We start from the raw sequence: 10,910 nt of genomic DNA, 5'->3' as shown, positions 1-10,910 counted from the left end.
CGACTTTGTTTGCTCGGCGGGCCCCCTCACAATAGGTGGTGGTGGCTAGAGTTGGAGGTGCTGGCTGGCAAAGCTAGTTATCATATGGTTTCCATCCGTGTTAAGATTCACTGACAATGATTTTATTAATTATTTTTCTAGATGTGTTACCGATATTATCGTAAATAATCAAAGCACTTATATCCACACACACACATACACACTTAGAGCAAGCATGTGTACAAAGTAAACAAATAACAACTGACAACTTCCTCCCTAATGTCACTAGCAAAGATTTCAATGAATTGCGGCTTCGGGGTATGTAGCTGTCATTGCAGCGCATTTTAGTTTTTCCGATATGTAGAAGAGGGCGTAGTTGTTAGGTGACGGGGCAGTGGTATAAACAAAAACGTAAATGAAAACAAAAAAACTATTAAAAGCTCACACATCAAACATCTGTGCAAGCATGCGTTCGTTCGTTTGAGTAGGAGGAAGCGTGAATAAGAACCATTTCGACGCATTATAAGGAGAGTAAATATACAACGAGTAATAACAAAGAGCCAATAAAAATATGAATATACACAACTGTAATTAAAAATAACATATAGGAAAGGCAAATTATTTAAACAAAAAACGTATTTAACACGTTATCAAAATTACAATACAAATTATAATATTTAATCGAAACGTTATGGAAATAGAAAATTCTACAGTGGTTAGAAACAGACAAAATACGGAAACGTAATATGGGACTGTACGGTTGCGCGAGCTATCGTTGTGGTCGGAAAGAAGGCACAGTCACTGTTCGATTCTCAAAATAATGCAAGATGTTTCAAAATTAGTGCATTACACTCTGGCAAAACCGGTTTTCGACAAAATGTTTGAAATTCTAATTCCCAACGATGAGGCATGGTGGATTTCTACACCGATGACTCCAAAGTGGATGGACAAGTGGGTTTCGGAGTATATTCTACAGAACTGGACCTTAATATAGCGAAAAGATTGCCTAATCACTGTAGTGTTTTTCAAGCCGAAATATTGGAGATAAAAGAGGTGACAATTTGGCTGAGAAGCAATGTTCCAACAAATTTTGGCATTAATATATACTCAGACTGTCAACCTGTAATAAAATCCTTGAATTCTGTGCAGGTACGACTGCAGCAGTGGGTCGTCAGATTACAGGATCCCCGAGATCTCTCGCACAACAATATTCTCCGTCGCAGTATCCAACACCGAATATTGCTGTACCAGTTCCGAAAAATGCATTATTTTTGTGATTTAATTGCGACGGGCTCCAAGGTAAGCTTGTGATGGTTCGGAGTCGGTGCTTGGAATGGGTGCACTTCCGGAACTCCTCCGGCTTAACATCGCTGCGGGAGTATAGTGATACTGAGTACGTGGCAGGATCCTGTGCCAACGACAACTGCAGTGGGTAAACAGACTATGCGATCCCCCGCATACCAATATTCTCCGCCACAGCATCTGACACCCAATATTGTTTTACAAGTTCTGGTGATTATGGGTCTGATAAATGGCGTATCCTGGCAACCCTTCATTTCACTCGGATCAGACCACTTCCCCATAATTCTCACCATTGACCGACCCTCCGATTTCATAACCTCTGAATGTCGATCGTTCATCAACTAAAAGAAAACTAACCGAAAAGACTTCAGAGAATACAGATCGCCGCTTCATTCCGCTCACGTCCTCCTCCTTTGTTCATGTTGTTCAGAGGATGTTCCGGAACACCATCTACGCTTCATACCCGCAGGTCGAATTGCCCAGATGAGGCCCAACTTGGCCGAACAAAGTGGTGGGACTCGCAAACGAGCGTTATGAGCTCCGTCGTGCTAAACCTACTCATCCCAGAATCAGGGAACTCAATTTAGCGATTAGGAAGATTGTCGATTAGCACAAGAGGAACACAAGGTTAGAGCAGCAGAAGCAGTGTAAACTAGGCAACAGTAAGAGCCCTTTCGAACCCCGCTACAAGGGATGATAGTGACGGTGACTAATCCGAAGAGATGCGCGAGGTTTTTCTACCGACTGGTGGTTGAGCATCCCGAGAGTGATTGAGCCCAAAAGGAGAACCATCCGTTACATTCGTCGTCTCAGGGCCTGCTAATGTTGAATCATCTGGGAATACTGGGAGTTGGGAGTTTACCCGACTCCTCAATTTTTCTTTGGAATAACTCATTATATCCGATGTTCAATATGTAGATATATTACCCTACACAGAAAAAATTTTCACGAAAATTTTTCCAATTAAAATCTTAATTGAGTTTTAAAAAATATTCAATTAAAAATTTAATTGATTCAACAAATTTTTTAATTGAAATAAAAATCAATCACACAAATTAATAGTATCAATTAAATATTTAATTGGATCAATTAATTTTTTAATTGATACTATCATTTCTGTGATTGAAGACATTTCAATTAAAAAAATAATTGGATCAATTAATTTCGTGATTGAATCAGAAAAAAATTTTTTTGTGTGTACTTCTTCTACCACACATTACTTAATTAAGCACAACTGAATTTGAAATAAACTAACTTGAACTGAAATAGATTGAATTATATTCTCATAATTTTGGAATTTATTTATCGCTTATGAAGTTTCCAATATCTCTTAAGATATAATAGAATAAAAAGGGAAATGATGTAATAGGCTAAAGGAAAAAAATAATCAAAGCGGCAACTCTGTTTCTTTCTGTCCTTCTATTCTTTTTGATCAAGTAGCCTGCGAGCTAACTTTCTACTTCCTCTTTCTCTATCCAGCCGTCGCCTAGCACACATTCCGCTCGATCATACCAAAAAATCTCGATTTGAAATTTGGACCTCCCGTGGTATTGGAACATGTAAGTATTTGTTCTTGCGCGAACTTCACAGTCATCCAGTGAGCTTGAGCTCCATATCAAAGTGATTATATTTCTCGGAGCCCCGTCTAACCTTAAAAGGTGATCCTCATCTACTCTTCTCGGTCTTTAGCCAGCTTTTTTGAAACCTAAGTTCATGTATATATTCACAGAAAAAAAAGTGTCTCGTAAAATTAAGAAGATTTTTACAATAATTTATTACAAGAATTTTCCAGAATTTTAGTTCATTTTTCGTATCTTGAACGAAAATTAACTACTCGAAAGGAAATTTTACAAATTCTAAGTAGCAATCGTTTAGTTCTTGGCCTACAAAATACGATGGAAATTTCCTTAAAAAATTTCTTAACTGGTAGTTAAAAATTCGTTTGTCATGCTATAAAACTACTTGTGAAATGTAAAGTATTTTCTAAATAATAAGTGCAATTTACTATAAGATTTTTTTGTATGAGAAAATATTTTTTTACGAAAAATGAACTTGAAAGTGGATAGCAATTTCTTACTGACTATTCCTATAGTTAATAATTGTTGGTAAAAAATTACACAATGAAATATTTTTAGTTCATATGTAATTAAATTTATAGACATTTTCGTCAAAAATGGTAGATAACATTTCATGAAAATTTTGCAAATTTTAAGTTAAACGTTTCATCGCTCATAAACTGGTGTGCCTTTACGAATATTATTCTTAGAGTAAATTGTCAGCAGATGCGATGAACTAATGCATAGTACAGGGATCTTTATTGGCATAGTGGAATGTGATTAATGTAAAGATGATGTTACTTGAGTTTTGTTGTGTATACATGAGCGTGGGGTTGTTTTTATTTTTGTTCATTTAGTGGCTTGTGTGTGTGTGTGTTTGTTATTCGTTGATGGTTTTTGGCTGGATGAGGTGTTGTTTTCAATAAAGGCACATGTGTTTTTGTTGTTGTAGGAATGTTTTGGCTTTGCTTGGTTTTGTTTGGCATGCTTCAGTTGTATAGTTGGCGTTGGCGTGGGCTGTTGCATCTTTTAAGTAGGTATGCAACAAGGGAATATAAAGGCATGGAATATTTTGGATTTTTGAGACATATATTGGTGTTTGTTTATTAAACCTTTTAAATGAAAGTTATTAATACTTTATCGGTAGTTTAGAAAAAAAGTTATTACGAATATTTAGGAAAATATGTTGAAATTGAAAGTGTATTGAAATTCTTATTATTCTATGTAAAAAACTAATATTCAATCCGGATGAATTTGGAAAATTTTTGTTATATCTCAGCGTATAGTTTATTCATAAATTGGTAAGTATTTTTTAAATATGGCTTTCTTTTGAAAAGAATATTTTTTATGTATATTATTATTTGTTAATAATTTTTTTTTTTTTGGAAACCAGTTTAATGTTTTTCTTTGTTGTAAAAGCGATATTTAATTTCAGAGCAACTCCAGACGGATTCAAACAAATTTAAAAAGGTAGATAATTGGTAAGTTTTCTTTTAAAAATTGGCTTTCTTTCAACTAGAATATTTACGTTTTTATGACCTTTTTATCATCAAAATTACAGGTTTTTAATACCTTATTTTAGTATTTCTTTAATAAAATTTTTTGGAAACCAATGTAATATTTTTAATGTAAAAATAAATATTTAATTTCAGAATAACCCCTTAAAAATTTGGACAAATTTTTAGTACTCCTTTGCCTGTAATTTAATAGTGAATTGGTAAGGATTCTTTAACTTTCTTTTAACCCTGGACAGTCATCCTTATTTTTGTACATTAACGTCATCCTTCGTCATTTTGACTACGGCTGATTTCAAGACGCTATAATTTTCATCGTGAGCGAAAAAGTGAACCAAACTTGAATTTATTTTCTTATTCAATTTGGTTTTAAGTAGTATAAAACAAAAATTCATAAAACGGTCGAATTAGTATAACTTAAATTTCCCTATAGACTAAAATGCATTTTAAATCGAAAATGAAATTACGTGTCGTCATTTTGAAGGATATCAAGAATATTTGGTTTTTATGCATATTATTATTTTTTTTCATTAGATTTTTTGAAAACCTATTTAATAATTTTATTTAATGTAAAAAATAAATATTTAATTTCAGAGTAACCCAAATAAATTTGGAACTTTTTATATTTCCCCTCAGCGTACAATTTAATAGAGAATTGGTAAGTTTTATATTAAAACTTTGGCTTTCTTTCAACTAGAATATTTATTTTATTATATCTTTCACATCGATAACAACACAGTTTTATGAGTTTATTTAGAATACTTCATTATTTCTCTAATTGTTTCAGGTACAAATTTTATGAGATACGTTTCCCAAAGAAAAGTGAAATTCCTTACGCCATTTGATAAAATGCCCCAAATATTGTAAGTTACAAGCTAAAATGAAGAATTAAAAATTATATTTCATTACATGGTGTTAATTTTTAACAATTTTCATTATTGTTTCCATTTTTTCCAGCAAGATATGTGAAAAAATTACCTACGATGAATAAAAAAAGGATAAGTCAAAATGTCAAAAAGCGAGTTCAAATGAACTACTCTCTGTTCCACGTGGTCATAATTTTTATTCACAAAAAACATTGTATTAAGAACTTTCATCATAAGTTTTTATAATAAAGTACTTTTGCTTAAAGAAAGTTTAATTTTAATGTATGAAAATTTTCATAATAGTAAAACGGTTTGTTGTTCCTTTAATTATTTAATTTCTCTGTACTGTGGAATGATTGATTTAAAAATAATTTAGTCGTCGACATTTTAAAGAGACTGTTAACCAATTTTTATTATCGGGTTTCTCACAAAATAAGCAAGTAAAGCAAAATAATACTGACTTTTTAACTGGGTAGGGGTATATACATCTTATGGTGTTGTAAAAATGAACTAAACTACAATGTTATAGATGAACTAAAATTTAAGAATATTATAAACTAGACAAGTTGAAAAAAATCTTAAGGGCTAAATCATGGTCAATATTACTACAGTTTAGTTCATTTTGCAATGGAAAAGGGTTCACTGTTTTTTCAGTGTTACCTTTCATTGAATTCAACCCCCGATGTCTGGATTATTGAGTAGGATAATTCCACTTCAGAAGCCAGGCAAGGACTCCATCAAGCGTTCGTTAAATATCCTTTACAGTTCTTGTCGGAAAATTTTCTTTCCATCCAAGCTATAAATTTTCCATTTCAAACTACTGTACTATAAAAGAACAATGAACTACCAATATGAGCTATCGACAGCTAATCGAGAACACCGCCATTTTCAATATCGACAGAGCAGCAGCGGCAGCGTAACCGATAGTAATAAGAACAAATTATAAATTACACGTTTATTTCAATAGACGCCAGACGGATGGACAGATAGATAGGCAAACAACTCACGGTCTGACAGAAAAAAAGCCAGATATTATGCGAATAGTGTGTTTAATTTGACGCTGCTGGAGTAGGTCCCATGTCCCCAGAGGAGAGGTGAAACGAAAAGCGCGAAACAAAAACGCGAAACGCAAAATAATTAAATCTCATACCCGTTCCCAGTTTCACTCGTTGTTTGCTGGCTGAGTGGCTGGTTTGTTTGTGTTCTGTGGTGTTCACTCAGGTTTCTTCCGCATTTAGCAACAACCATAAGAACATTCAATACAGCAACAACAAAGCTCTATATGGAATACAAATAAAAAAATATATTGAAATAAAATAAATTAGAGAAAAAAAAACAACATGCTTAACATTTGTCGGCTTGTTGTCGTATTGAAATGAAAGCAAAAGAAAAAAAACATGAGCTCTGAAACAAAACCTTTACGCGAATTACACTCAACTGGGAAAGTCTGTTATCAAACATGTGGCTGGGCTCGAAGGCCATTCAATCTTTTGTGAGAACCGCAAGTGGAATATCCAAAATAGCTTAAAAGGTCTTGCTTAACTTTGAACCACATATCAAATGATTAGGAATTTATTTCGCTTGTAATAGTATGAGAGGATGATTTACATAGTGGGGGTGTATTGGAGAAAAAATCCAGGAGAATCCACTTATACAGTGTTTGCAAAAATGACGATTTTAAGGCTTAAATATGTAAATTGCGATTTTTGTTTCCAATTTAATGATTTTTTTTATAGATTATTTGCCACAAAATTTTAATTTTTGCAGAAAACTTTTCAAAATTTTGTCAAAATTTTATTTCTATACAAAATTTTCTAAAAATTTTATTTATATAGAAAACTTTTGATTTCTATAGATTTTTTTTATTTCTGTAGGAAATTTTGCCAAAATTTTATTGATATAGAAAATGTTGTCAAAATTTTATTTCTATAGAAAATTTTATCAAAAATTTTGTCAAAAATGTATTTCTTTAAAAAATTTTCTGCAAAATTTTATTTCCATTGTAAATTTTGTCAAAAGTTTAGTTCTATAGAAAATTTTATCAAAAATTTTGTCAAAATTTTGTTTCCTTAAAAAAATACTTCTCAAAATTTTAGTTCTATAGAAAATTTTATCAAAATTTTATTTATAGATAAAGTTTTCTCAAACTTTTATTTCTATAGAAAATTTTGTCAAAGTTTGATTTCTATAGATTTTTTTTATTTAATAATATTTCTATAGGAAAGTTTCAATCTTTTGTGGAAACCGCAATCTTTTGTGAGAACCGCAAGTGGAATATTAAAAATAGCTTAAAAGGTCTCGCATAACTTTGAAACACATATCAAATGATTAGAAATTTATGAGAAGGTGATTTACATAGTGGGGCTGTATTGGAGAAAAAGAGGGGCCTCCTGGTTGCTCAAATCTAGGAGAACCCGCTAATACAGTGTTGTCAAAAATTATGATTTTTAAGGCTTAAATAGGAAAATTGGGATTTTAGTTTCCAAATTATCGATTTTTTATAGATATTCTGCCAAAAAATTTTAATTTCTATAGAAAAAATTGTCAAAATTTTACTTCTATAGAAAAGTTTGTCAAATTGTATTCCTGTAGAATAATTTATCAAAATTGTTATTGCTGTGGAAAATGTTGTCAACATTTTATTTATGTAGAAAACTATGTCACAATGTTATTTCTATAAAAAAATTTTGTCAATGTTTTATTTCTATAGAAAATTTTATCAAAAATTTTGTCAATATTTCATTTCCATTGAAAATTTTGTCAAAATTTTATTTCTATAGAAAGTTTTCTCAAACTTTTATTTCTGTACAAAATTTTGTCAAAATTTTATTTCTATAGAAAATTTTGTCAAAATTTTATTTCTATAGAAAATTTTGTCAAAATTTTATTTCTATGGGAAATTTTGTCAAAATTTTACTTCTATAGAAAATTTTGTCAAAATTTTATTTCTATAGAAAATTTTGTAAAAATTTTATTTCTATAGAAAGTTTTTCCAAAATTTTATTTATATAGAAAATTTTGCCAATATTTTATCAACATTTTATTTCTATAGAAAATTTTGTCAAAATTTTATTTCTATAGAAAATGTTGTCAAAATTTTATTTCTACACTCAAAAAAAAGTGAACTCTCTATTTCACTAAAGCCAATTTAACTTTATTTTAGTTCATAGAAATATTATGTTTGGAGAAAGTTTTCTTTACTCTAATACTTTTTTGTGTACGTTAGTTAAATTAACTAAAACCGAGGAAAAAAATGTACACAAATGAAGGATAAAGATTAACTAAATTCGTGTCTTCCACAAAATAGTTCAATATTTCTTTAAATTTGTAAATTTTACTACAAATGCGTTCATCATGAACTTCGTATGTCACTAAAGACATTCTTGCAATTTTGAACTCCAATATTTTCCTCCAAACTACAAAATTTTCTTTAACAAGTGAAAAAAATTAATTAAGTCTAATAAATTTTCTTGAATTTGTCGAAAAATATTTACTTATTTTTATGACATCGGTGTGATGCCAGCGTTTGTTATACTGTTTAGTTAAAATTTTCTAAAAATATTCAAAATTTTCTAAAATTAACCGAAATTTTTCTTCCTGGTGGGTTCACTGTTTTTTCAGTGTATAGAAAATTTTGTCAAAATTTTATTTCTATAGAAAATTTTGTCAAAGTTTTATTTCTATAAGTTTTATTTCTTATTCCCATTGAAAATTTTTTCAAAATTTTAGTTCTACAGAAATTTTTCTCAAAATTTTATTTCGATAGAAAGTTTTCTCAAACTTTTATTTCTGTAGAAAATTTTGTCAAAACTTTATTTCTATAGCAAATTTTGTCAAAATTTTATTTCTATAGGAATTTTTCTCAAAATTTTATTTCTATAGAAAGTTTTCCCAAAATTTTATTTCTATAGAAAATTTTGTCAACATTTTATTTCTATAGAAAATTTTATCAAAATGTTATTTCTATAGAAAATTTTATAAAAATTTTATTTCTTGTTGTTGTTTTTTATTGCAGCTTAAAACCATACATTGACTAAACTACAAGAGTAGCTTAACCAACAGAGGAAAAGAATGTTTGTCAAATTTATTTGGGCAAAGCCCTATAGACTGCAAGATGGTTGGATGGACGCACGTTTCGGAATTACCACATTCCTCATCAGCATCCTCTACTTGCAGCAAAACTATCAACCAATTATCAGAATAAATTCAGGCAGTTTATTAAACCCAACAAAAACCACACTTGAACCCTCCGAAAAAGGTTTTACATTGATAGCCGGCTTATGCCGAAATAAATTCGAAACAAACATATCTCTTTTCCTATGCCACTGTCAAATCATCGATTTGAATTCACATGGCTGGGTTTATTTTGAGCGTGCCTCCTCTTCTTTTTCTATTTGTTTTGTTTTGTTATTGTTGGTTTTGTTCTTTAAGTATTGTTGTTGTTTTTTATTGCAGCTTAAAACCATACATTGACTAAACTACAAGAGTAGCTTAACCAACAGAGGAAAAGAATGTTTGTCAAATTTATTTGGGCAAAGCCCTATAGACTGCAAGATGGTTGGATGGACGAACGTTTCGGAATTACCACATTCCTCATCAGCATCCTCTACATGCAGCAAAACTATCAACCAATTATCAGAATAAATTCAGGCAGTTTATTAAACCCAACAAAAACCACACTTGAACCCTCCGAAAAAAGGTTTTACATTGATAGACGGCTTATGCCGAAATAAATTCGAAACAAACATATCTCTTTTCCTATGCCACTGTCAAATCATCGATTTGAATTCACATGGCTGGGTTTATTTTGAGCGTGCCTCCTCTTCTTTTTCTATTTGTTTTGTTTTGAATTCACATGGCACGCTCAAAATAAACCCAGCCATGTGAATTCAAATCGATGATTTGACAGTGGCATAGGAAAAGAGATATGTTTGTTTCGAATTTATTTCGGCATAAGCCGTCTATCAATGTAAAACCTTTTTTCGGAGGGTTCAAGTGTGGTTTTTGTTGGGTTTAATAAACTGCCTGAATTTATTCTGATAATTGGTTGATAGTTTTGCTGCAAGTAGAGGATGCTGATGAGGAATGTGGTAATTCCGAAACGTGCGTCCATCCAACCATCTTGCAGTCTATAGGGCTTTGCCCAAATAAATTTGACAAACATTCTTTTCCTCTGTTGGTTAAGCTACTCTTGTAGTTTAGTCAATGTATGGTTTTAAGCTGCAATAAAAAACAACAACAATGCTTAAAGAACAAAACCAACAATAACAAAACAAAATTTTATTTCTATAGAAAATTTTGTCAAAATTTTATTTCATATTTGTTGTTTTGATCTCAGCTTAAAACCATTACGTTGACTAAACTACAAGAGTACACAGAAAAAAAAGTGTCTCGTAAATTTAAGAAGATTTTTACAATAATTTATTACAAGAATTTCCCAGAATTTTAGTTCATTTTTCGTATCTTCGACGAAAATTAACTACTCGAAAGGAAATTTTACAAATTCTAAGTAGCAATCGTTTAGTTCATGGCCTACAAAATACGATGGAAATTTCCTTAAAAAATTTCTTAACTGGTAGTTAAAAATTCGTTTGTCATGCTATAAAACTACTTGTGAAATGTAAAGTATTTTCTAAATAATAAGTGCAATTTACTATAAGATTTTTTTGTATGAGAAAATATTTTTTTACGAA

The sequence above is a fragment of the Haematobia irritans genome, chromosome 2, assembly GCF_050003625.1.
Source record: "Haematobia irritans isolate KBUSLIRL chromosome 2, ASM5000362v1, whole genome shotgun sequence".
Lineage (NCBI taxonomy): Eukaryota > Metazoa > Arthropoda > Insecta > Diptera > Muscidae > Haematobia > Haematobia irritans.
Note: the sequence above shows the minus strand (reverse complement) of the source record.